The sequence below is a fragment of the Haliaeetus albicilla genome, chromosome 30 (genome assembly GCF_947461875.1).
Source record: "Haliaeetus albicilla chromosome 30, bHalAlb1.1, whole genome shotgun sequence".
Taxonomy (NCBI): Eukaryota; Metazoa; Chordata; class Aves; order Accipitriformes; family Accipitridae; genus Haliaeetus; species Haliaeetus albicilla.
The window spans coordinates 999833-1025859 of NC_091512.1; the positions used below are offsets into that span (position 1 = coordinate 999833).

Genomic DNA, 26027 nt, shown 5'->3' on the forward strand with positions numbered 1-26027 from the left:
GCACAAGCCAGGATGGGCTGAGAGAGTGTGGGATGCAGTGACCAGCGTGAATAGTCGCTGGGGGGTAAATGGATGTCCAAAGATCACTGCATTTTGTCCAAAAGCTCCAACAATCATGCCAGCCCCGCATGGTCCTGACCACCCCAGCAACCCATCTCATTTCCCAGGACAACCTGTCCTGGTCGAACTTCCCACAGTGGGCACCGTGCCTCTGGTGTTGGACACACCCCTTAACAAATATACCTGGAAAGCAAAAGATGCCTGTGGAAAAATTCATAAGATTCATACTAGATGGATTGTCCCCTCTTTCTAACCCGAGGAGCGAATTTGTTTCTGTTTCATTTTCAGGGAGAAGCAAGTGCCACAGACGTGCCTGCAGAAGAAGAGAAGCAGACACAATGTTATTTCTAATTATGTTATGTTGGAGATTTACCTATGAAGGTGAAGGGAAGCCAATTCCCCCACCTCCCTTTATCTCATATGATCCCTTTAAGGACAACGAATTTGTCCTGTTAGCAAAAGCTGTAAGCCAAGCCTTTAATCTGAGTCATTGTTGGGTTTGTGGGGGACCTTTAGGGTTGTCAAGTCGGCCATGGACCTCCACCTCCCTCACTCCAGCACAACTTGTAAGCAATTACAGTGAAGCTGACAGTACCACCTGGGATGATGGCGAAACATGGCCAATCCAATTTCCTACTGTGGGTAGATATTGTTTAAATCGCACCCAGAAGGGAGGGGTCAATGTCGGAGAAAGCAGGTGTCAGAGGACACTCACACATCAATTAGTTCACAAAGAGATGGGGGTTTACATATAGATGTGGCTTGATGAAGCCGGACGCAGCAAAGCATTCAAAGGGTTTTGGTCAAACAAAAATGAAACCTTCTCTTTCCGATGGTCTAAAAGCCATGTTTACCGTCAAACTTGTGAGTGGAAGAACAACACTGGTGCCTGGTATTGTACCGGCCAGACAAACAGCAACGGACCAACGGAGTTTTACAGTCCTTTGGGGAATGAGAACACAACTTATTTCCAATTCCCAAAGCCTGCAGCTGGGCCATTTGCCAACAGTGCCAAAGCCAGAAAGGGCCATTATTGGATTTGTGGACATACTGCCTACAAACAACTACCGGCGAATGGGTCAGGGATTTGTTATATAGGGATTATCCGACCTCTGTTTTTCCTACTTCCAGAGGTGGGTGGTCCTCGATTAGGGGTGAGACTATATGATAACCTGGGAAACAAAAGGATTGCACGTAGCAAGAGAGCTGTTGACGTTAAAATAGGTGGAACACAAAGGTGGGGGGAAAATGAGTGGCCCCCTGAAAGAATAACTGAACATTATGGGCCTGCCACTTGGAATCCCAGTGAACCAATATCAGGGGCACGAGAACCGATTTATAATTTGAACTGCATAATTCGACTGCAAGCAGTTTTAGAAATTATTACCAATAAAACTGCTAATGCTATAGACCTTTTAACCCAACAGTCTCGACAGATGCGTACTGCAATCCTTCAACACCGCATGGTTTTGGATTATTTACTAGCTGAAGAGGGAGGAGTATGTGGGAAATTAAATGTTTCTAATTGTTGTTTGGAAATAGACGATGTAGGTGAAGTAGTTCTTCAACTAGCCACAGATATCAGGAAACTAGCCCACGTCCCCGTCCAAACATGGAACGGATGGAACGGCAATCTATGGTCTTGGTTACCTGGAGCACCATGGGTAAAACAGCTTTTGTTTTATCTGCTATGTGCATTTGTCGCTTTGATGTTTGTGCCATGTGCTATTCCTTGTTTTATTCAATTAATCCAACATGTCGTATCAAATATGCAATTTGTACCTGTGGCTTCGCCTGATGGTGCAAAACAGATTCGTGTCATTCGCCAATCAAAGCGCGCGACTGTATCAATTGTTTAGGCGCATGCGCTCTGTGCTGGGACGTGGAACTGCGTAAACAGCCCCTCGCACTCAGGTTAGTCAGACCACCATTTTAGCTCTGCAGTTAGTCAAAATGTATATTTTCCTTATAGTTAACCTCGCGACAGTTACTGTGTTAGTTATCGCTATATGTATGTCTTGGTCTTGTAAGTGTCCCGGGTGGTTTTGGAATTTTGTGGCGGTTGTTTTGTTGGCCTTTGCTATGTTTTTCCTTGTTGTATGCATGTGTTGGTTTTGTGACGGTCCGCGTCAACCATCTTGTAATTGTACTTGTTCGTATGGACAACCACCTTCTCCCCCTCCCCATTCCGAAAGACCAGGAACACCCTCTTTAGGCCCGGACAAGACTACCTTTTAGTAGACATTGTTATCATTGTTGTTCTCTTATTATGTGTTTAGGTAAAATAGTGGTTAAACATTGTTATATAAGGTTATGGTTTATTTGTTTAAATTTGGCCCAAAATAAGGAACAGCTTTCCCGCTGCGCATGCGGACTCTACTGGCAAACCGCGTGGACTGAGACCATTTTGTAGCATACGCCGGCAAAATGACGGAGTATGACTACGTGTTTGCGTTTGATCCCAATTTATTATATAGCCTTTGCATTAATAACGGTTATCTTAATTGTCTTGTTAATACTTCTTTTTTGTCCTTGTAGCTGTTCACCATGCGAATAACCATTGTGTTTGTTTTTTTTTATTGACTTTTTGTAACCCTGAGATTATGCCTTAGTATTGTAGAGTCAGTTGAATTTATAATAGTCAATTGTTATCGTGTGTTAAGTAGATGATGTTAGTTATTGGATAATTGTTAAATGTGTTTTAATGTTGAAGAGTTGGTTAAGTTTAGAATAAGAGTTGATGTTAAATAGATGTTGCTAGTTATTAGATATTGTTTAACCTATTTAGAAATGTTATAAGAAAATTGTCATGATATCATTAATCACGTATATTGTTGCATAATGTAGACCTTTGGTTTTTATTTTTGTTTTATTATGGAGATTTGTTAACTTGGTTATATCGTTGTAGCATGCACCTTTTCCCTCTTTCTCTCTCTCTATACCTTTACTTTCTACGCCACCACGAGGACAGCAATGTCGAGCCACGGGGTGGATGTAAGAGACTGTGTTGGTTTGCTGACACGACATCGCTGCTGCCTCGACATCCTGTTGCTGCAGGGGGGGTACGCACACGATGTCCCCGAAGAAAGCCACCGCATCCGCGACTGCCGAGCTGTGCCTGCCCACAAGTAAAGGTGAGAAACCACCAGGAGCACCTGGGCATGCGCCCATAGAAGAACAGGGGGCGGCACACAGAATAATGAGTTTGGAGAAATGGGTGGACTTTTCTGAGAAATCATGGGGACTGGAACAATAAAAAAGAACTGCATACTCCCCTCCGGTGCGCGAGTGAAAAAAACCTGGACTCTGGAGGACACCAAAAAGGACGGTAACATCTGGGAAGGCACTGGACTGTGAGCTGAGGAACCCGACCCCCCATCACCGGCGTCGGAAGCGACTCAGTGGGACGTTGCTGGCTTCGTGGTGGTGGTAATTAGTCTTGCTACCTCTTCTCTGTTCTCTTGCTTAGGTCTGCCTCTTTTCCTTTTTTCCTCACTTTGTTCTATCGCAGTTATTGGTTGGTGTAGGAAAATAAAAGTTGTAAAGTTGTACAGCATTTGACCTCGTTTGTGTCTTAATCTCGCTCTCGGGATCATTTAACAACCCTCCCCGATATTGGGTCGGGACAGGGTCCCACAGTGTTTTTTTGGGGGGGAGGGTTGTGCAGTCTTGAAGCACACGCAGGCAGGAAAAATTCTTATGTCAGGTGCAAGCACCAAAGCTCTGACACCACATCGACCCGTTATCTGACCATGGTTCAAAAGAGGCATTTTTACCTCACCGCATGCCTTGATTGGGTGGCAAGAGGAGCCTCCCCTCCTGGTGCACCCAGAAGCGTGTCAGCAAAGGAAACACCCCATCATTACGTACAGGGAGGCTGCCACTGTTGACAGCCTCATTCCCCACATGTTTTTGTACTGCATTGTGGTTGGGTGGCAGCCATTTTTTGACACCATCATACCCACATGTTCTCATGCAGTCCTCTGATTGGCTGCCTGCCTGCTTTGGACAAGGAAGTGCTCAGGTATCAAAATATATACCTGTACTACAATATATACATTTTTGGTTTTATATATGTATATATAAGTGACTGTACAAATATGTATAAATATTTTTTAATGTATTTATGAATAGATACTCTATTTTAAATATATCTACCCCTCTATACACATATATACGTGCATACGTTTATATGTATATGTATTTGTATATATATAAACATGTATAAATCCAGAGAAATTAAATATATATAGCCATTATAACATAGGTATGAAATGGATAAAACCTTTAATAACAGCTAATGGAATGAACAATTAGAGTTTACCTGTGAACAGAAAGAAAAGTACAAGGGTGGGTCGAGGTCCCCCACTTTACCAGGCTGCAGAAGAAGTCCAGACATGTCTGGGTTGGGGGGAACTTCAAGAGGGTGGGGAGGACACAGACAAGGTGGGACATGCCCGAGGGCTATGGCCCCCTCCTAGGAGGTCACCAAGGAGCCCTCAGTGCAAGTCCTGTTAACATACAAAGAAGAGCCCAGTCCCATGAACTGGCCTAGGAGGCCCCCACATCCCAGCCCAGCCCAACAGGATGGCCATGCAGCTTTGCTGGGGAAGACTCTGAGCTTTCCTCGGTGCTGCAAGGCACAGGCAACGCCATCTGCAAACATGGAAAAGCAGGGCAAAATGCCAGCTTCAGAAGAATACGTGCATGGGCACAATATGGAAAAGACCCAAAGAGGATCTCAAAAAAGATGATGTGGATGAGAGGAGCTAGCCAGTGACCCCAGGAACTGCAAAGTGGCTTTCAAGGTTCCAAGCAGAGAGGGAGGGTGGTAGTGGGGAACTCCCTTTCCCCATGGGGTTGTGGGGGATCTCACAGCTACCTGTAAGACCACTGTGGGGTGCAGACTGGTGCTATACACATTTCCTTGTCCTTAGGTTGACAACCTGATTGAATGTTTCAAACAGCTCTGTCTGACACAGAGGGGAGAGGTCAGGAGCGTGCTGGCACTTGTCCAGGTCCACCTGAGCCACACCAGCCAAATCCAGTAGGCTGTGTGTACGTCATGTCAAAGGATGGGGAAGGGGGTGGTGACGGTGGATGTAAATGTATTGAATCCTGTAGGACCTGAGCAGGATGTAAACGGGAGGGAATAAGGTGTGAAGATTGTACTGGGTCTGGCTGGGATGGCGTTAATTTTCTTGTTAGCAGACCCTATGGTGCTGAGCTTTGCCTTGGTGGTCAAAAGAGTGTTGACCGATAACACACTGACATTGTAGCTACTGCTGAGCAGTGCTTGCACAGCATCAAGGCCTTCTCTGTTCCTCACTTTGCCCCGACAGCGAGGAGACTGGGGGTGGCAAGAGGCGGGGAGGGGACAAAGTCAGGACAGCTGACCCCAATGGACCAAAAGGATATTCCACACCATATGACGTCATAGTCAGCAATAGAACTAGGGGAGTGCTGGGCGTTCTTCAAAGTAGAAGAGGTAATCCACTTATTAAACTGTCTTTATCTCAACTCATGAGATTTTTTTTCTCGCTTTTGTCCTTCCCCATCCTACTGGTGAGCAAGTGACTGGGTGGAGGCTGCCACATGGGGTCACCCCACCAGACAAGCACACAGAAAATAGGCTGGTATGTGCTTGTGAGGTCATTGGTGCCTGAATAGATCATACGATGGGAGCTGGCACAAGGCTTGTGTAAGTGGTTGTGAGATTACTGATACCTGACAGGGAAAGATTACTGAGTAGCTGATAGGCCAAGAGTAGGGGTGTGGCTTGTGTCAGAGCTTGTGAGGTCACTTGTGCCTTTGCATCTCACAGGCAAGCAGATAGCAAGTAGGTGGATATTTGGTGGCCAGCTCACTGGTGCCCGAGTAGCTGATAGGCAAGAGGGAGACATGTGGCTTGGGTACGTACTTGTGTTGTGACTCTGGGCTGAAGAGCTGATAGGCCAGGACCAAGTGCATGGCCCTTATAGGTTCTTGTAAGGTCACCAGAGACAGAGTACTGCAACAGCAAGTACCTGACAAATGGGTGTACACGTACGTGTGAGGTCAGTGGTGCCTGAGTAGCTGATAGAGCAGGAGCTGGCCCATGGCTTGTGTCTGTGCTTAGGAGGTCACTCATGCCTGAGTAGCTCATAGGCCTGGAGTAAGCCAATGGCACGTGTAGGTGCTGCTGTTGTCACTGCTGCCTGAGTAGCTGATAGGGCAGGAGCAGGCCCCTAGTTTGTGTTGGTTGTTTTGAGGTCATTGGTGTCTGAAGAGCTGATGGGCCAGGAACAGGCCCATGTCAGATGCAGATACTATGACGTCACCTGTGGCTGAGTAGCAGAAGGCTAGGAGTAGGCACATGGCTGTGTATGGATGAACTTGTGATGTCACTGGTGCCTGGAGAGCTGATAGGCCAGGAGCTGGCATGTAGCTTGGGTAGGTGCTTCTGGTGTCACCAAAATAATATTCAGACCACGACCAAACACGGCTTTTTGGAAGAACCATCATTAGCAGAAGTCCATACACCGCGCACACAGTTGTGGCACTGTAACTCAGGCACACGCAGTGGTGGCAGTAGGAGGGGTGTGAGGTCACCATCAGTATAAGTCATGAGCACACAGCGGTGGCCATGGGAGGATGGCAGTGTTCACGTCACCCATAGCACCCCAAGGCTGTGGGGATCGGTGCAGGGTGGCCGTGTGCTGTCACAAGGGCATCAGAGGGGATGGGATCCGCCTGGCCCTGTCACTGCGAGGCCGAAGGAGCAGCACCTGCAGCCCTGGCTGGAGCAGTTGGGGTAGGGGTGGCTCGGGGGCACCGCAGGGATGTGCCTGGGCACGGCGCCAGGAGGAAACCACAGACTTCCTCCGGAGTGCGGGGAGCGCTGCGAGGCCACGTGGGCTGCGGTTTGTGCACCTGCAGGCTGCAGCTCCCGACTCGCCTGCAAGGAATAACGGCCCCTCGGTGACATGCCGAGAGTCAGGGATGTGTCTGAGCCTCTGGGCTGCATGTCTGCTGCCGGGACAGGGACATGTCCCAGCTCCAGCTCATTGGAAGGGACCTTCCGTGGGGCTCTCCAGGGAGGGACGGGTGAGCCAGCGCTGCTGGGATGGGGCTCTGGCCTGGGCTAAGGCCCTTTCCCAGCTGCTGCTCCCAGCAGAGCGGGGTCTGAAGCAGGGGCAGGGGCTGTTTCCTTCCCTTCCTGACACAGCCCCCACTGCAGTCTCAGCCCTGTGATTCCCATGGCACAGAGGTGGCTGGACACTCGCACCTGGGACTCTTGGATGTGCCCAGAATAAAAGATGCTCAGTGCTCCTAGTCCACACAGCATGGTTCAGGGGGTGAAAAACCTGTTTCCCCCCACAACTGGCCCTGTCTTGTGACAGCCCTCCACCACAGTGACGTGACACCAGTAGCGGAGCCATCTCTCATATATGGTCATGAATGGTGCTGGAGAACTTCATTGGAGGGCTGGGCTGTGTTGGAGGGGAGATCGCTCCCGATAATGTCTAAAAAGGTGCTGCTGCTTCAATTGGCTCCTCCTGTAGCTGGGCTGGCATCTGCAGAGATATATTGCCCTCCCGTCGTCATTGTCCCCATGAGTCCCCAGGAGCCGTGGCAGGGAATGTAACGTAGCAGGGATGTTCTGGCAGGGCAGGAGGCTCAGGATGGGCACCGAGGGACTCCTGTCCCCTCAGATGCTGTGGCTGCTCCTCTGGGTACAGCTGTGCAGGGGTAAGTGCCGACTCCTTTGTTCCACAGCCCACAGCCAGCAGGTACCGGTGTGGTCATTGGGATTTGCCTGGGAATGGGGTTTCTTTGCAGGTGCTACTGAGATGAGGGGCAGAAGGTGCTCAGGTCCATGGACCCTGTGCCTTTCCCTGTGCCCATCTCGGTGGGTGAGAATATCTCCTTTTCCAGGGCTCCACTGTTCAGGGCAGCCTGTGCCTGGCTGGATTCATAGACAACCTGTCCTGGGGTACCCTTCTGGGATCCCCTCTTCCCCAGCACTGTACCTCTGGAGCTGGTGGTGGCCTAGCTGGTGATGGCAGTACCCAGAGATGCCCAGGGCACTGCGGAGCTCTAGGGTACCTCGGAGGGATTGTGTGCTGCTCACTGCCCCCTTGGTCCAGGGGACCCCTGACCCCATGAGAGCAGTTTGGACCCCACAGAGAGAAGGGGACCGGGGCATCTAGAGTAGAGAGGCATCCTTCCTGGGGAGCTTGGCCCAGTGTAGGGACTGGGCTGACATCAGGGGCGAGGAGGGGACACAGGTTGGGGGATCCTCAGAATCATCTCAGTGCTCCCTGGGGGTGGGGGTGTGTTTGGATGGTGCTGGGGCAGGCACAGGCTGGTGCTGGAAGCTGCAGGCCTGCGTACATGGAGCTGTTGAGGGGGTGCTGGGCTGGGGAGTAGCGGGTTCTCAGTGCAGCGCTGGGCAGTGTGTGTGGAAGTGTGGATGGGGGGGCAGGTGGCTGTTGGCGTGGGAGGCCTTGCGCAGTGGGATGGTGAGTGACCCAGCTGGGCTGGAACTGGACACCCACAGCCTTGTGCAGCCCATGGGGATAGAAGGGACCCCTGCACTGCACCAGGGACAGCCTGGAGGGGAGAGGGCTCCTACCCTTTGAATCGGCCCAGGTTGGGGGTTCCCCCAGACCTGCAGTGCTGAGGTTTGGCACTCTCCTGACCCATCCCCTGCTGGTGTTTGAAGGGGCTGCAGAGGTGAGGCTGGTGAATGGCGGCAGGCGCTGTGCTGGGAGAGTGGAGGTGAAACACAATAGCAAGTGGGGGACGGTGTGTGGTGACTACTGGAGCATGAACGATGCGGCAGTGGTTTGTAAGCAGCTGGGCTGTGGGTCTGCTGTTGGAGCTCCTCAGTATGGACACTTTGGGCCAGGATCTGGCCCCATTTGGATGGATGATGTTGGCTGTAATGGCACCGAGTCTGCCCTGTCTGACTGCGAACACAAAGGATGGGGTGAAAATAACTGTGAACACATTCACGATGCTGGAGTGACATGTTCAGGTAAGTGGACAGCACGTTCTTCACCTTTGGGTCTGGGATCGGGGAAGGGACCATGGCTGTGCCCTCAGGGAGCAACAAGTGGACACCAGAGCAGGGCCCAGTGATGCTGACCTAATTGCCAGGCTGGGACTGTCATTGCTGATGTCCCCAGTCCTTTGGGAAGGCCCAGAGGGAGCCTACCCCAAGGTGAACTGTCCTTGCCAGAGTGTCTCAGTCACCCTCAGTCAGTGTCTTGGGCTGCAGATGAGTCCTCCATCCCTGCCCTGGGCTGTCCATTGGGCTTCATTGATCTCCACCCATTCTGCCAGTTTGCAGCCAACAATGCTGAGGGTCCCTGTGCTGGAAACACCTGGGGGCACTTGCTCAGCACTCCACGCTTTGGAGGAATGGCATGAGATGGCTGATCCTCCTGGGTCATTCCCCTTCACAGGCATGAGTACCTCAACTGAATCAAATGGGCTTTTCAGAGAGGATGAGTGCTGGGCCCTGGGGAATGGAGCAGGGTGGCCACAAAGCCCTTCACTGCCTCTGCCCACCCAGGGCTCGGCTGTGTGGACCAGCATTTGCGAGGGTTAGGAGCTTGGCAGCTGCTTGACTCTGGCTGCTTCCTCCTGCACCACTGCATGCACAGGCTGGTACTGAGACATCCCTGGGGCTGTGAATAGTCCTGTGGGGACACAGCCCCACACAGGCAGCACTGCCCCACTGCCCAAACCCTCCTGCCTGCCCATGGTTCCCCGTGCTGCCCCATGAAACAGGGTCTTTGCCAGCACTTACTGGCTCTGATCTGTGCCTGCTGTTACTGTCGGTGCCAGCGTGAGGCCAGGGCGGCAGGCAAGTCTCCTGCCTCTCTACCTGGCTGTCGGCTTGGGACCTGTGCACCTCCAGGCAGAGCGCTATGTCCCTGGCTGAGGAAAGCCCCTCCAAGCAGCCATTGGAGGGGTCTGAACAGGCACCAGGCATGATAGCAGCTGCACCATTTCTCTGCTCTGTGACATCTTCACCTAACAGGAATCTCCCAGCATGCCAGAACATCCCTGGGAGCAAGGTGCATTTCTAGCTGCATCAAGGTGATGGTCCTGCCTGGTCCCAAGCTCTGCAGGGGCTGAGCAGGCTGCAGCAGTCTTTATCATCTGGGCCAGTTCTCCTGGATCCAAACTGTGGACACTACTGCAGGGCTGGGGGGACCATGCCAGGCAGTGCAGGGCACCCTGTACAGCAGCAGTTTGTCTGAGTGGTGCCTGGTGCTGTGACAGACACATACCCTCGAGTGCTGTGATGGTGTAGAGATGGGGTGCGTGGGGGTCTGGATGTGCCTGTGTCACCAACAACCCCCCAACAACTTCCTCTGGGATGTGCAATGGGCAGTTTGGTCATGGCTTGCTTGGAGGTGATGTGGGACGTGGGCATTTAACTGCCAGAGGGCTCTGGGAACTCCCAGTTGTTATGGGTTTTTTCCAGAATTTGTCCGGCTGGTGGAAGGGAAGAGCCGCTGCTCAGGACGTGTGGAGATCCATGATGGGGACCAGTGGAAAACTGTCTGTGATTCACACTTTGGTCCCAAAGATGCTGCCGTGGTCTGCAGGGAGTTGCAGTGTGGCGTGGCCCTGCCTGTCAGTGGGCCAGCTCACTTTGGAGAAGGGGTCAGTCCCATCTGGGATGGAGAGCTGCAGTGTGTGGGCAATGAATCCCGCCTCATCTCCTGCCACAGAGGGTCTTCCAGGGAGCAGCCCTGCACCCACGCGAACAGCGCTGTTGTCACCTGCACACGTAAGGACTCGGGGACGGGTGCTGAACACTTGGGTGAGCTCCAGCCTGAGTGGGGGCAGGTTGTGCCTGTTGAGACAAGGGAAGTGGGCTATCTGTTCCCACAGGCTGGCAGAGAGGTGACCTTCCTGGGGGATCCTACACAGGGCAGGGCTGGGCTGCTGCCCAAGGACAAGGAGGGGTCATGGGGTGGGAGGGCTCAGTGGGATCATTGTGTTGTTCCACAGAGGACACAGAAAGGCCTGAAGGCAGAGGATAAGGTGGGAGGAGGGCAGGGCAGGTTGTGGTCTGGGGGAGCTGGGGGCTTTGGGGAGAAGCATCAGTGTGTGCTTGGGGGAACCTTGGTGGGGCAGGTCTCTTCTCAGGGTGCTGGCAGGGGAGGAGCAGGTGCCCTAGGTGGGCATGGTCCAGGGGCAGGTGGCAGCTGGCTGTTGGGGTAGAAGGAGGTGCCAAAGGCTGTGGGGCCACAAATGACCCAGCAGGGCCAGAACTGCAGACCCCCAGCCTTGCAGCACCCATGAGGATAGAAGGGACCCCTGCCCTGCCCAGGGGACAGACTTGGAGGGGAGAAGGCTCCCACCGGGGCACCTCTGATGCCACCCGGGCAGGGGTTCCCCCAGACGCACACTACTGGGGCTTGGCACAGCTCTAACTGGTCCTGTGTCAGTGTTTGAAGGTGCTGTGGAGGTGAGGCTGGCAGATGGTGGCAGGCGCTGTGCTGGGAGAGTGGAGGTGAAACAACAGGGCCAGTGGGGGACGGTGTGTGGTGACTACTGGAGCATGAACGATGCGGCAGTGGTTTGTAAGCAGCTGGGCTGTGGGTCTGCTGTGGGAGCTCCTCAGTATGGACACTTTGGGCCAGGATCTGGCCCCATTTGGATGGATGATGTTGGCTGTAATGGCACCGAGTCTGCCCTGTCTGACTGCAAACATAGAGGATGGGGTGAACATGACTGTGTTCACAGTGAGGATGCTGGAGTGACATGTTCAGGTAAGGGGACAGCCTGTTCCTCTCCTTTGGGTCTGGGATCGGGGAAGGGACCATGGCTGTGCCCTCAGGGAGCAACAAGTGGACACCAGAGCAGGGCCCAGTGATGCTGACCTAATTGCCAGGCTGGGACTGTCATTGCTGATGTCCCCAGTCCTTGGGGAAGGCCCAGAGGGAGCCTACCCACTGCATGCCCAGGCTGGTACTGAGATGTCCCTGAGGCTGTGAGTAGTCCTGTGGGGATATGACCCTGTGCATGCAGAAGTGACCCACTGTCCAAGCCCTCCTGCCTGCCCATGGTTCCCCACACTGCCCCATGACATGGGGCCTTTGGCAGCAGTTACTGATCCTCATTTGTGCCTGCTGGTCTCTGAGAGTTGGCATGGGCCCAGTGGGATTATCCTCGCCTTCTGTCCGGCCATCCATCTGGGTTGTGGACACCTTCAGGCAGAGCACGGTGTCCCTGTCTGAGAACACCCTCCCCCCAAGCAGACATCAGAGGGATCTGAACAGGCACCAGGCATGATGGCAGCTGCACCATTTCTGTTCTCTCTGACATCTTCCACCTAAAAGGAGCCTTCCAACACCCCAGGAACACCCCTGGGATCAAGGGGTGCTGCTGGTTGCATCAGGGGGATGGTCCTGCCTGGTCCCAAGCTCTGCAGGGGCTGAGCAGGCTGCAGCAGTCATTATCATCTGGGCCAGTTCTCCTGGATCAAACTGCTCACATTACGGTGGTTCTGGGGGGACCATGCCAGGCCACGCGGGGGACCTTGTGTGGGAGCACTTTGTCTAAGCAGTACCTGTGGCTGTGAGTCTGTGACAGACACATACCCTCAAGTGCTCTGATGCTGTAGAGATGGGGTGCATGGGGGTCTGGATGTGCCTGTGTCACCAACACTTCCCCAACAGCTTCCTCTGAAATGTGCAAAGGAGAGTTTGGTCATGGCTTGCTTGGAGATGATGCAGGATGTGGACATTTAACTGCCAGAGGGCTCTGGGAACTCCAAGTTGTTATGTTTTTTTCCAGGATTTGTCCGGCTGGTGGAAGGGAAGAGCCGCTGCTCAGGACATGTGGAGATCCATGACGGGGACCAGTGGAAAACTGTCTGTGATTCACATTTTAGTCCCAAAGCTGCTGATGTGGTCTGCAGGGAGTTGCAGTGTGGCGTGGCCCTGCCTGTCAGTGGGCCAGCTCACTTTGGAGAAGGGGTCAGTCCCATCTGGGATGGAGAGCTGCAGTGTGTGGGCAATGAATCCCGCCTCATCTCCTGCCACAGAGGGTCCTCCAGGGACCAGCCCTGCACACACACGAACAGCGCTGTTGTCACCTGCACACGTAAGGACTCAGGGAGGGGTGTTGTACACCAGGGCTGTGCCAGGGGTTAGGGAACAGAGCAAGGACCGTGCTGGGCCAGGTGTGAGGACAGGAGGGATGATGGGATTGTCTGCAGCATGAAAATAGTGCAGAAGAAGAAGAAAGGCATGCTGTCCCTCTGGCCTCTCCGCCAGCTACTGAGGGTACATGAGCACCAATCCACCCTCCCTCCTCCTCCTCTGTCCCCAGAATACACAGGATTCAAGCTGGTGAACGGCAGCACAGCGTGTGCAGGGAGGGTAGAGGTCCAGGTCTTGGGGACCTGGGGGACTCTCTGTGCCTCCCGCTGGGATCTCTCGGATGCCCATGTTCTCTGTCGTCAACTCAACTGTGGGTTTGCTGAGTCCATTCCTGGAGGAGAGCATTTTGGGAGAGGGACTGGCCCTGTCTGGAGAGACTCATTCCACTGTGATGGGACAGAAGCCCATCTGGGACAGTGCCCAGTGATCACCCTGGGGGCCTCACCATGTTCCCATGGGAACAACGCTGCTGTCATTTGCTCAGGTGAGTGCTGGAAAAATGCTGCATAACTCCATTTGCCCTTTGTGTGTCATGTGGCCACACAAAGCAGTGATCCCACAGCAGTGCAAGGCTGAATTTCTCCCTGGAGAAACCCTGGCTTCCCCAGGAGCCATCTGGAGGGCTTTTCCTGCTCAGAGTGACCGCTATACTTTGGGAGAGCTGAGGGCTGAACGGAGGCAGGCATCTGCCCCCAGGGCAGTGGCATAGGCCCCATCACCATCACCAGGCCTGGGCTCCTCCGTTCTCCTACTGTGGGAAAAGCCCAGAGCAGGGCTGCAGGCCTGTGCTCCATCCCTCTGGCTGCAGACAACTGCATCCCATCCCCAGAGAGAGCTCTGCAGAGCCTCATCCCACCACCCAGGAAGCAGGTGCCCGGCTGCCCCCAGCAGCAGCAGATTTTGCCCTCGCTTCCCGTCAGCAAAAGGCTCAATCTTGTTGTGTTTGGGCGGAAAATCCCCCCCTCCCACTGCTCCCTGAAGGATGCCATGCTCCCTGGTGCCACCAATGGCTGTGGCATCTCTGCTCTCCCCAGGCTCAGCCAGCTTTGCATCCCTGCGGCTGGTGGGTGGAGAGAGCCGGTGCGATGGACGAGTGGAGATCTTCCAGCATGGGACATGGGGCAGAGTCCTGGATGACCAGTGGGACGTGCAGGAGGCCAGTGTGGTGTGCCGGCAGCTGCGGTGTGGAGAGGCAGGGACAGCCTACAACCCCCCAAAGCCTGAGCGAGGGACGGGTCCCGTGGGGCTGCGAGGGGTCCGGTGCACAGGGCATGAGGCCAGCCTGGCCTTCTGCAACACCTCCCTGCTCGAGAGTGCACCGGCGGCAGGGGTAGCAGAGGATGTGGGAGTCATTTGCTGGGGTGAGCGGCGCTGCACGGGCACCCCAGGTGATGGGGTGGGTGGGCAGCCGGCCCCTAACAGCAACTGGGGTTTCTACCCACTACAGGGAGCCGGAGGGTCCGGCTGGTGAATGGGACCGGGCGCTGTGCTGGGAGAGTGGAGATCTACTACCAGGGCATCTGGGGGACTGTCTGTGATGATGGCTGGGACCTGTCTGATGCCACCGTCATTTGTCACCAGCTGGGCTGTGGAGGGGCAGTGGAGGCAGCCGGCTCTGCTCAGTTCGGGGAAGGCTCCGGGCAGATCTGGCTGGATGGCGTGAACTGCTCTGGGGCCGAAGCTGCTCTCTGGGACTGCCCTGCCAGGCCCTGGGGGCAGCACGACTGCGGGCACAAAGAGGATGCCGGAGTCGTCTGCTCAGGTCTGTGCCAGGAGCTGTAGTGGGAGCCTGGCTCCCATGGAGGCCAGGACACAAGGAGAGATGGGCATGGCCAAGGCTGTCCCTGGCTGCCTCTGAGCTCCTGTCCGAGCATGTCCTGTGGATACCCATGCACGGGTACCCTCAGTCCCACTGAGGGTCCCTGGGGAGCTCAGCCATCCCCGAGGGTTTGCAGGAAGGGCAGGGGTGTCTGTCCATCAGGGGCTTCTCTCTACCTTTGGGTGCAAGGGGGACGTACTGGCCATGGCCTTACCCAGCTGTGGGCCTGGGGGGTGCAGAGGTGTCCTGGCTCCCACTGCCCCAGACCAGCCTGTTCCCCCTTGGTGCCTTTCCTCCCAGAGTTCATGGCCCTGAGGCTGGAGAACAGTGATGGCTGCTCCGGGCGCCTGCAGGTTTTCTACAACGGAACATGGGGCAGCATTTGCTCCAACTCGATGACTCTCGACACGGTGTTGCTGGCATGCAAGGAGCTGGGCTGCGGGGACGGAGGATCCCTGGAAACGCAGCTGCCTTATGGAAGGGTGTCTGGCCCTACATGGCTGGATAAGGTGCGGTGTGGGGAGAAAACCAGCTCCTTCTGGCAGTGTCCCTCTGCTCCCTGGAACCCACAGTCATGTGAAGACCCACGAGAAGAGATCCACATCACCTGCAATGGTAACTCTGAGCCACCTGGGCACCCCAGTGTCACTCTAGCTCCTGCTCCCTGTTGAGCACAGCCAAATGCGGAAAAAGAGCTTGGAGGGGCTTTTCCTTTCCATGTCAGTCCCTTCTGCTGCTGGTGGCAGAAAAGCGATCACAGCCACACACGTCCAGCAGCAGTTGCCACCCAGGTTGCCAGCAGCGCCTGGGGGAGGCAGAGGCATCTCCAGGTGAGGTCTCAGAAGAGACCAGACAGGGTTCAGAAGAGCCTTCCCTCCATAGACATGCTCCTGCTGCTCTGTTAAACTGGGACCTTTTGGGGCCGAGCAGTTGGGGTCCCCTCACAGTCCTGTGCGTGTCCCATGAATGACCAGGGTTCAGTTGCTGCTGTGATCGAGATGGCAGAGGGAGGCACAAGCAGAGGTCAGTCCTGCTCTCTTCTGCACAATCTCCCGAACCAGCCCTTTCACCACAGTGTTTCCTTCTTCAGGGAGACGCCCAGAAATGCCCTCGATCCCACTGGCCCCGTGCCCCAACTCCACGAGGTGCACAGGTAGGGAGCTGCTCCTCTGTGGATGCTTCTTGTCTGGCAGGGCTCTGCCTGCTGTCTCTGTGCCATGGGAGGTCTTTGCCTTCTCCAGACAGGGAGAAGATTCGTGCCGTGGGAGGTGAGGACACGTGCTCGGGCAGAGTGGAGGTCTGGCACCGTGGCTCTTGGGGGACGGTGTGCGACGACTCCTGGGACATGCGGGATGCTGAGGTGGCGTGCAGGCAGCTGGGCTGTGGCCCCGCGGTGTCTGCCCTGCATGAGGCTGCGTTTGGGGTGGGGACGGGCCCCATCTGGCTGGAGCAGGTGGAGTGCCGTGGGACAGAGCCGTCTCTGCAGGACTGCTGGGCCCGGCCTGGGGATGGTGGTGCTTGCCGGCATAAGGAAGATGCTGCTGTGAACTGCTCAGGTGAGTGGCAGGGATAGGACCCCTTGCTCAGGTATTGGCAGGGAGCTGGGGAAGACCTTTTGCCCCCTTGGTCCTGCCATGGCCCCTGACCTCCCAAGAGCAAGAACATTCCTGTGGAGTGCAGGAGTCTGGTGCCAAGTGGGGAGCAGCCTTGGTGGAACTGGATGTGTTCTGTCCATTGCCCAAGGGGCCCTGCAGCCCCAAGGTTATCCCTTGGGCTATCTGTGCCATCCTGCCTGCCACCCGGAGCAGAGGCACTGAGCCCTTTCCCGGCCTCTCTTTCTAGCACTATAGGAGAGGCAATTTGGGTGGGATGTGTCAGGGACATCCACAGACACACACACGGTGTGTTGGGGAGGAGGCTCCCCGGTACCCACATACCCACCCTCTCAGCCCAGCTCTCCTTTTTCTCCTCTGCAGCTACACCCAGGACAGCAGCATCCCCACCCCAAGCAGGTAACTTGTCTTCCCCCCGGGTCTGGGTATCCCCAGGGCCAGACTGTGACCCACAGCTGGGTGGAAGGGGCTCCTTGTTGGCGTGTGAAACTCCCAGGAGAAGGCACTGGTCTGGTGGTGAGGGGGCTAGGGAAGGTTGTAATTTACTCATCAGGGTAGCAGCTTCTCCATCGCTCATCCCTGGGGCCCTCCATCCCCTGCTGCCTTCTGTGATGGGGGTCAGGAATGGTGCTTTTTCCCCCTCACCCAGGCCTGCTGCTGGCCTTTCCATATTCTTGCCCACACAGATTCCCCCCAGGGCAGTCTGAGTGGCAGCGGGAGATTCTCAGTGCCCATCATCATCTGCATCATCCTGGGGGCCCTTCTCTGCCTGCTCGTGGCCCTCCTGGCTGGGCAAGCGCTAAGCACCAGGGCTGGGCGCAGAGGTTGGTCTTTCCACAGTGGTCCCAGGGGAAGATAGATATCTCCTGGAAGGGCTGCAGGGTGTCAGTGTGGGGCACAGACAGAGCTGGGGGGATGAGACTCTGTGCTGCCACCTGTCCCATGCACCATCCCATTGACTGCCTGGCCGTGGGGCACCAGCAGCAAGGGGTGGAGAGAGCCCAGAGGTGGGGGGAGGTAGCGATGGGGTGAGGAGAGAAATGTCAGAAATGGCAGAGCGGGGCTGGGAGATATGTGGGCAGAAAGGAGATGGCCAAGGCTGGCAGTGCTCTAGGTAGTGCTGGGGGTGCTCTGGGACAAGGGAGATGATGGAAGGAGTGCAGGGTAGCAGGGTCCGTCCCGTGGTGTCAGGCACCCAGGCTGTCCCTTCTGCCCAGCTCTGCCCACCCCCTGGCAGGACAGGGGCCCTACTCTACACCCGTGGGACAGACAGGGGAAAGCTCCAGGTGGAGAGGAAACATGGGAGCTGCTCCAGGGTCAGACAAGGGGTGCATGACCCTGGGGCCAGAGGGGCATGAGCATTGTCTCTGATGGGATGATGCGAGGGTGACGCTGCCCCAGATAATCTCCACAGCGATGTTGCCCTCACTGGGGATGTGGCAGCTGTGCCTGGACAGTGCAGTGGGGCTGTGCTGTCGGGCCAGTCCTGGGTTGGCCCAAGGAACAGGTTTGAGGAGCGCAGTGTGATCCCATTGCCCATCTGCCTGTCCTTGTGCCAGCCCTACCTCTGTCCCCAGGCTCCAGGAGTGCTCAGGAGATGTTCCCTGAGGCTGTGTACGAGGAGATCAGTTACAGCCCAGTGTGGGAGAAGCAGGCGAGGTTTGGTCGCTCAGGTGGGTGTGGGTCCTCCCTGGACGTACATCTATCTGCAGGACCCTTTCCCCTGGCCCCAACGCAGGGCTGATTCCCTGAAGCCCCCAGCCCATTGTGATGCTGGGGCCATGTGGTCTGTGGGGACAGCATCCAGGTCCTGGCCTGGGAGGGGAGCTTTCTCCCAACCAGCTTTGCCTGTCCCGCTGGACATCCCCTCTCCTCCTGCCCCTGCACCTCATGTGACATGCGTGGAGTGAAGGAAAGGGCTGTCCTAGGGCAGCTCTGCGAGCACCTTTGAGACAGAGTTTGCCCCAGGGAGGCAGGGTGAATTCCCAGCCCTTGTCCCCATGCAGCCCCAGCTCTGTGGGTCCCCCTTCCCCAGCAGCACTGACCACGAGCCAGGTCAGTGGGGCTCACTTCATAATACCCACTGTGCATCTCTCCAGGCTCCTATTTAGAGGAGTCCCTGACCCAGCTGCAGTCCTACCCTGGGGTCAGCGAGGAGGAGGATGGTCTGGGATCAGTGCCAGGTAACAGAGGCAAGAAGGAGTTGATCTCCCTGAAGACATGTGATGGACAGAGGTGTCACTCAGTGTCACCGCTGGAGATGGGGAGGACATGGGGGTCTCCTGTGGTGCTGCCAATACCCGTGTCTCAGCCCTGTGTCCCTGCACATCTTCGCTCTGCTGTGCAGGATGTATCTTCTGACTGTCACCAGCTCCCCTCTCTTTTCAGATGTTCTTGTCCCACCCAGAGGTGACCCAGCAGATGGTTATGATGATGCCAGGGAGGTTTCTGATCCCGCGGAGGATGTTGCCCCTGGGCAGGGAGAGAGTGAAATGCCCAGGGAGCCTGAGGAGGGAGCAGAGCCCAGGGATGCACCCAGAGGTGAGAGGGAAATTTAGCACTGCTGGTTCCTGGGGTGCCATCCATGGTGCCACCCAAGTCACTGCTGTCCTGAGACCCCAGCCTCCTGGGAAGGGGGAACCTGTCCCAGGCGTTTTCCTTGGAGGGACTAGGGGTGGGAGAAGGAGCTGAATGTGGTGACGAGCAGGGAGGAAGATGATCTACAGACCCCATGGGGCGAACTGCATTGTCCTGCCTTGCTGCTTGCAGGGACCAGCTTGCACTCCTGGAGAAGTGCTGGGGTCCCTGGAGCTGAAGGAGACACGTGGCCCCTGTCCCTGGGGAGCATGGGCTATGATGATGCTGAAGAGGTGTCTCTGGCACATCCCCCTGAGGACACAATGGCTGTGACACTGGAGCTCTGTGCACAACAGTCCCCGAGCCCAAGGCCATGAGAGCCCATCCCTGCTGTGCAGCTGCGTGCAGCCAGGAGGGAGAAGAGGTCTGTGGAGCTGGGAGAGCTGCGAGCACCAGGGAACCATCTCCCTTGTCCCACGGGCAACAGAAACCGCCTGGAGTTTCCTCTATTTTTATTCCCATTTTTATGCTGTGCCTCATCTTTGTTCATAATAGAACAGCTGTGTTCAGCTTTGACCCAGAGCTGGTGCTTGCCTGCCCAAGTGTCAGGGCATCTTCCTGAGGCTGGTCAGGAGGAGCAGAGAACAAAGTCATGGAAGTGGGGAAATGGGCATGTCTCAGGGACAGCAGGCTTGGGGTCAGGCTGTGGGGCTGCGCGAGCCCATGGTCGCTGGGGAATAATCCTGCTGACAGAGACATTTCCATCCTGCTGGCCACAGGCAGTTTCTAGTCAAAATGGCTCTCTGATAGGTTCCGTGATGCACCTCAGTTTGAGCACCCATTTCCTCGCCCTAGGGTTTCCCAGCTGCTCTTTACCCCAGGCAGGGCCTGAGCCGTGCTGGTCCCACAGTGCAGAGGCCATGACAGAGCTGCCGTGCCAGGGTAAGCCCTGGGCTGTGGCCCCACAGAAGTGAGCCCTGAGTTGGCCGCAGTGCCCTGAACATCCCAGCCAGCCCCAGGGGGGAACATGGCCCATGGATTACCTCCCACCATGGTTAGGAGGCATCTCTGCTCCCCACTGCCCCAGCACAAGGTGCAGAGCTGCTTTCTGGGATACACAGGGCTGGGATTCCCTCTCCTCATGCTCTGCCAGGACCCCAGTCTCCATGGGCTGCTCCTGCTACCTTGGGCCCTCGCAGACCCTGAGCACTCTTGTCAAGGCACTGAGCTGCCTTCTTCCTGAGCAGAGGCTGTAAGGCCCCACAGCAGCCCTGGGACCCCCTCCTCCTGCTCTCCTCCAGCCCCCACCCCTGCCCTCCTGCTGCTTCACCAGGGATGTCAGTTTGGGTTTGTGTCAGGGCAGTACTTGTGTGCAGGCACAGAAGAGAGGGAAGCAACGGTGATGGGGGCACCTTTCCCCCAGCACTGTTGGAGGGCTGGGGGGATGAAGAAAAGATCCCCAGGAGATGTATGCTGCAGCCAGAAGCCTTGGTCCAGTCCCTGGCCTGGAGAAGGGCTCATCTGGCAGGATCCTCACGTGGGCACATTTCCATGGCAGAGGAGATTTTGTGTCCCTCCCCTAAAAGAGGCACTGCTGGGAGCTGAGCCAGGGTCCCTCTCCCTTGGCTGTGGCTTTCGCCTGCCCCAGCGCCCATGGGCAGAGAAACTTCTTATGTAGCAGCCAGGCGGGGAGAAGGGTTTGACACCTGGGCAGGACCTGGCAACCCAAACCGCCCTCCCTGGTCCTGCTGGTGGGTCTCAAAACCCCTCCGGCACTTCCCCAAAAGGCTTCTCTGCTGCGGGCTGGAAGGTGCCTTGGCTGTCTGTGGCAGGGTTCGATGTGGGAAGTTGCTGGAGCTCAGTACTGCTGCAAGCAGCAGGATCTGGCCCTAGAGGAGAAGCGGGGAGGAGGTGGCTGTCACCAACACCCTCTCCCACTTCAGCATTGCCCCATTCCCTGCTGGGAGCTCCTCCACCCCTGTGGTGATCCTGGGGGGATATGGGAGAAGCCCAGGCACACACATCCCTCTGCCCCATACCCCAGAGCCTTCCTGCTGGCAGACCCCATGGGAGAGCAGCGTTCCCAGGGTGAGACCCCCATGGTGATGGTGATGATGAGTGCCCCCATGGGCACTGCAAACACAGCATCCATCCCCTGGAAAACTCCCATGGGGGCAAGCTCCAGCCCTGCATCTCAGAGAAAGAAGGTATAAAAGTGAAGTAAAGAAGAAGGGGGGATTGTCATCTTCTGAACACAGGATGGTGGGGGCTATGGACAGTATGGACACTGACATGCAGACTCAAGGTGCTCCAAGTGGGGACTGGGGAGAGGAACCCAGCACCTGTCCTGTGACACCTCGCTGCCAGCTCTGCCCTCCCACAGGGGTAATATTTCTCCCTTACTCTGGCACCTGGCAGACATTTTCCTCTTCCTCCTGGGGGAGATGAGCCACAGGCCTGTGTGTGCTTGAGGGGGGCAGCACGCCTGAGCAGGAAGAGCCTGTTTCATGGCATCTGGGGACCTGAACAGTCTGGCATTGCAGGCTGGGTCCATTCTCTGCAGCAAAGCAAGATTGTTGCTGTACCCCAAATCTGTGGTTGTTCCTGCAGCTCCCGAGGACCTGCCTGAGGCGGGTCACAGTGAGACCCCCCCAAGCCTCAGCACTGCAACCCCCATGCTGGGCAGAGCTTGGCTGTTTAAAGCCCATAGGAGAACAGCCTTATTTCTTTGAGTTTTGGCTCACCAGGGTGCTGGGCACCCTGCAGTGAGAATCCATGTCTCATGCCCCATTTTGGTTGTGGGGGTTATTGCCAGAGGAGCAGCCAAGGCACCATCTCCTGGCCCTCACTGCCTGTGCACAGCTGTGGACAGACCTGTGACTCCCTGATCCTACCAGCACAGGGTGGACGGAGTCACCACACACCCCAGGAGCAAGAGGTGGGCACCGGCCCCACCAGTCCCACCTCTGCAGGGCTGTGCCTGACCTCAGCGGATCCAGGTTCCCTGAGCTGAGGGTCTGCTCAAGCCAGTGGCGATGGTGGAAGGAAGACTCCAGCTGAGAGTCCCACAGCCCTGCCCAGCTCACAGCCAAGCCCTTGGTGGGCAGGGCAGGCCCACAGGGCCTGGAGAGGAGCAGTGCCCAAGCTCCAGCCCACACCTGCCTGAGGCTGGGCAGTCAGGGCAAAAGCACCACCCCTGGAGATGCCAGGGATTGAACCCAGGACCTCCCACATGCGAAGCGGGCGCTCTTCCACTGAGCTACATCCCCTTGATGCCTGCTAGTAGGAGAGACGCTCTTCTCCTGTGATGTGTCTATGACAAGGGGAACAGTCTGTGCACCATCGAGAATGGCAAAGAGGAAAGAGACAGGGTCTTTGCAGAGACCCCCTCAAAGGAGAGATGCCAAGTGCTGTGGAGCAGGGAAGGAGGGATGGCTGGAGACCACCCCAAAGAAGCACTGAATGGAGAGTCCTGTCCAGGGGAAGGCTGGGGGCTTGCAGTGCAAGAGGAAGGCTCATTCTAACCTGCAGATCTGCAGCTACAGTGCACGGGCAGTGCTCTGGCAAGAGGTGAAGGAGCAAGGAGGGCCAGGGCAGGCTGGAAGAAGGCAGGCAGGCAGTCTCTGCAAAAATCTACAGGAGACAATCGTTGCTGAAGCCCGGGGTTGAACCAGGGACCTTTAGATCTTCAGTCTAACGCTCTCCCAGCTGAGCTACTTCAGCCCTGCCCCAGCAGCCCTTGTCCCAGTTCCTCTGCCAGGCCACAGGCTGACACACACATGAAGAGAGCTCCTTGGGGACATTCCCAGGGAAAAGCTGTGCCCAGTGTCGGGCAGAGGGGACCTGGCCTCTCCCTGCCTCCATGGCCAGGTAGACTCCAGGTGTGGGGTGGGTGCCAGCTTACAGTGGGAGTGCCAAGATATGTGTCGGGCCTCAGTTACAAAGGTGAGTGGTGAAGGCAAGTGGACAGGCCAGGCACAGGCAGCTGCCAAAGCTGAAGGTGGAAGAAGGGTGGGGTTGGTGGAAGACCTCTCTCATAGGGAAGAGAGGGCCCAGGGGAGGCAGAGCTTTTGCTGGTGCCTTAGGCTTTTGCTTCCTTCTTGCACGAGCAAGAGTGTTCTGTTCAACATTTGGAGACCATATTTAGGGGGAGAGAAGGCTTGAAAACCTCCAAGGATTGGGACTGCACAACCTCTCAGGGCAACCTCTTCCAGTGCGTAAGTGACCTTGTGGTTATGACCTCATGGACCTCACCTCCTGCCTGAACATTCTTTCAACTTTTGTCCCTTGCCTCTCCTTTTCCCACCATGCACCACGATGAAGAGCCTGGCTCTGTTTTCTTAACTGCCTGATAGGTACTGAAATGCTCCCATGAAGTTTCCCAAAGCCATCTCATCTCCGTACTGAACAGCGTTCCCTCAGCCTTTCCTCAGGTGGAAAGTTCTCCAGCCCCGTGCACACCCCCACACACCTGACTGTATTGGTGCCCCTTCACTGAACTTGCTCCTGTTGATCAATGTCTTTCCTGTGCTGGTGGCAGGAGGCCCCAAACTCAGTGCAGGGCTGTGCATGTGGTCTAGCAAGCAGTGAATGGAGGGGGAGAATCCCTCCCCCTCATCTCCTGGCCATGCTTCTCTTCATACAGGCAGGCTGCTCTTGGCCTTCTTGGCCACAGGGGCTCACTGCTGACTCATGTGCAGCTTGTTGCCCACCATGACCCCCAGGGCCTTTTAGGGGCACCCCAGGGGTAGGGCTTGGCATTTCTTCTCTTTGAAATCTAGAAGGGTTTTTTTGGCCCACTCTGCTGACACGCAGAACAAACTTTACAACTCGGAGAGTGAGTTATAAAGCAGGCATGTTTATTCTGGCACCGGGGTGCAAGGGGATTTCTCCTCAAAGCTTGCACGCTGTCTCAGCAAGCAGCCAGATATTTATTACACCAGGGCATACATATTCACAGGGTCACACAATACAAAATATTCATATGTATAAGTTGGGGCAGGGTTAGTTCAAAAGCTTGTGTCAGCCGTTCTAAAACGTTTATGTCATCTTGCACAGGCTCAGACCTGTCTCCGGTGGTCATTTACTTCTTCAGGGGTCTTATCTTCCTCTTCTTCTTTTGTCCTCTAGTGAACTTTAGTCATTCATGCATGCTCTCTTCTTACTTGGTGATTTCAGCAGTTTCTAACAAGTCCGAACAAGTTCTGTGGGAAGACTAGCATTGCAGTTCCCCTTATCACTCCCTTTGTCTGCCATGTCAGTCCTTGAGGAATACCAGTCCCTGATAAGCTTAACCCTTGACAGATGCCACAGGCGCCAGGCCCCGGCAAGCGAGCCTCGAAAGAGCAAACAGGGCCAACAGAATTATTAAACATTTAAGTGGTCAAAAGGCAGATGGTTATTTCCCTGTATCAATTCCCCCCTTTTCTTTCCCCTAAGCAAATTCTTCTGCTTTTTAAAAGTGGTTCATTATGTTTCATCATTATGTATTACAACAGTTGCCAAATTCATCCCTTTTAGATCCTTTCCTGCATTTCCCCTGTACCTAAAATAAGCATTTGTCCAAGGCCACTCCCAAGCACTTATTAAGTTACCGCTCAGCAGAGTCATAAGAACCCCTATCATCGTTTTTGGATGAGACGCTTCAATGGTCCCATAGGTGTCGATTTCCATTGTGGCTTAGGGGCTTTCTTCACTCTGGCGTGATGTACCCATGAGGTCTGTTCTTTCATCTTGATCGCTGTATGGGATGTCAGCAGCACCTGGAAGGAGCCCTCCCACTTCGGTTCCAGAGGTGGATCTGTAAAGGACTTCACATACACATAATCACCAGGCTTAATATCATGCACCGGTCCATCAAGACCTCGGGCTCTGGTTCCTAAGACCAGTTTCTCTATCTCCCGAAGTTGTTTTTGCAGGCTTATTACATACTCAGATAATGTTTCATCCCCAATCTGAGTTGATATTCCCGCCTGTACGATATAGGGCCTCCCGTACAATATTTCTGTTGAGGATTTCTTGGCTGGGCAAAGGAATGTGAGCAATCCAGCCGTTAGGTGGGAACGAAGCATAAGTTTACAAAACGCTGGAGCAGACAAGGACGCTGTGTCCTTGTACGCTGGGAAAAAGGAAGATAAGAAGAGCCTGACAAACAACACCTGGATGCTGAAGAATGAGATAAGTGACTGCTGGACACCTCGTGAAGAAGCTTGCTCAGCCAATAGAGAATAGGATAGTGTCGCGTGAAACGGGGTATTGTACCAATTAGAGTATTGTGTAGGGCGCGTGCCCAAGTGCATAAGGTATATATCTGTATCAAACGTGGTAGTAAGGGGACTTCACTTGATCACATTGGTCTGTGTGTGATGTCCCTCCGCAACATATTTCAAAAGGGCTCAATTCTTCTTTAGTTCTGGGCTTAGTTCTAATCTTCAGGATTCCAAAGATAATGACTGTGGCCAAGATAATCTGGCCTCCTGCCCTAGTTTTACAATCTGTAACTTAATTAAGTGATTCATCTTTTCCACTTGACCACTCGCTTGTGGTCTATATGAGGTATGTAACTGCCAATCTATTCCCAAGAGTTTACTAACTTGTTGAACAATTTTTGCAATAAAATGTGGTCCTCTATCTGAGGAAATTGTTGCAGGAATCCTGAATCTCGGTACTATTTCTTGTAGAAGTGCTTTAGTTACCTCCCTAACCTTATTGGTTCGGCAAGGGAATGCTTCTGGCCGGCCTGAAAAGGTGTCTGTTAGAACCAACAGATATCAGAACCCCCCT

General features: G+C 55.1%; 2 non-coding genes and 1 pseudogene across 2 annotated transcripts; 1 reads left to right on the forward strand and 2 right to left on the reverse strand.

The window, feature by feature from the left end:
* The first annotated feature begins 3033 nt into the window (after positions 1-3033).
* On the forward strand, positions 3034-20218 carry LOC138683018 (scavenger receptor cysteine-rich type 1 protein M130-like; annotated as a pseudogene).
* A 2223-nt stretch (positions 20219-22441) lies between these two features.
* TRNAA-CGC (transfer RNA alanine (anticodon CGC)) lies at positions 22442-22513 on the reverse strand. The gene has a single exon. It is a non-coding gene; the product is annotated as a tRNA-Ala (tRNA).
* Positions 22514-22894: 381 nt separating this feature from the next.
* Positions 22895-22967, reverse strand: TRNAF-GAA (transfer RNA phenylalanine (anticodon GAA)). The gene has a single exon. It is a non-coding gene; the product is annotated as a tRNA-Phe (tRNA).
* Between the last annotated feature and the right edge of the window lie 3060 nt (positions 22968-26027).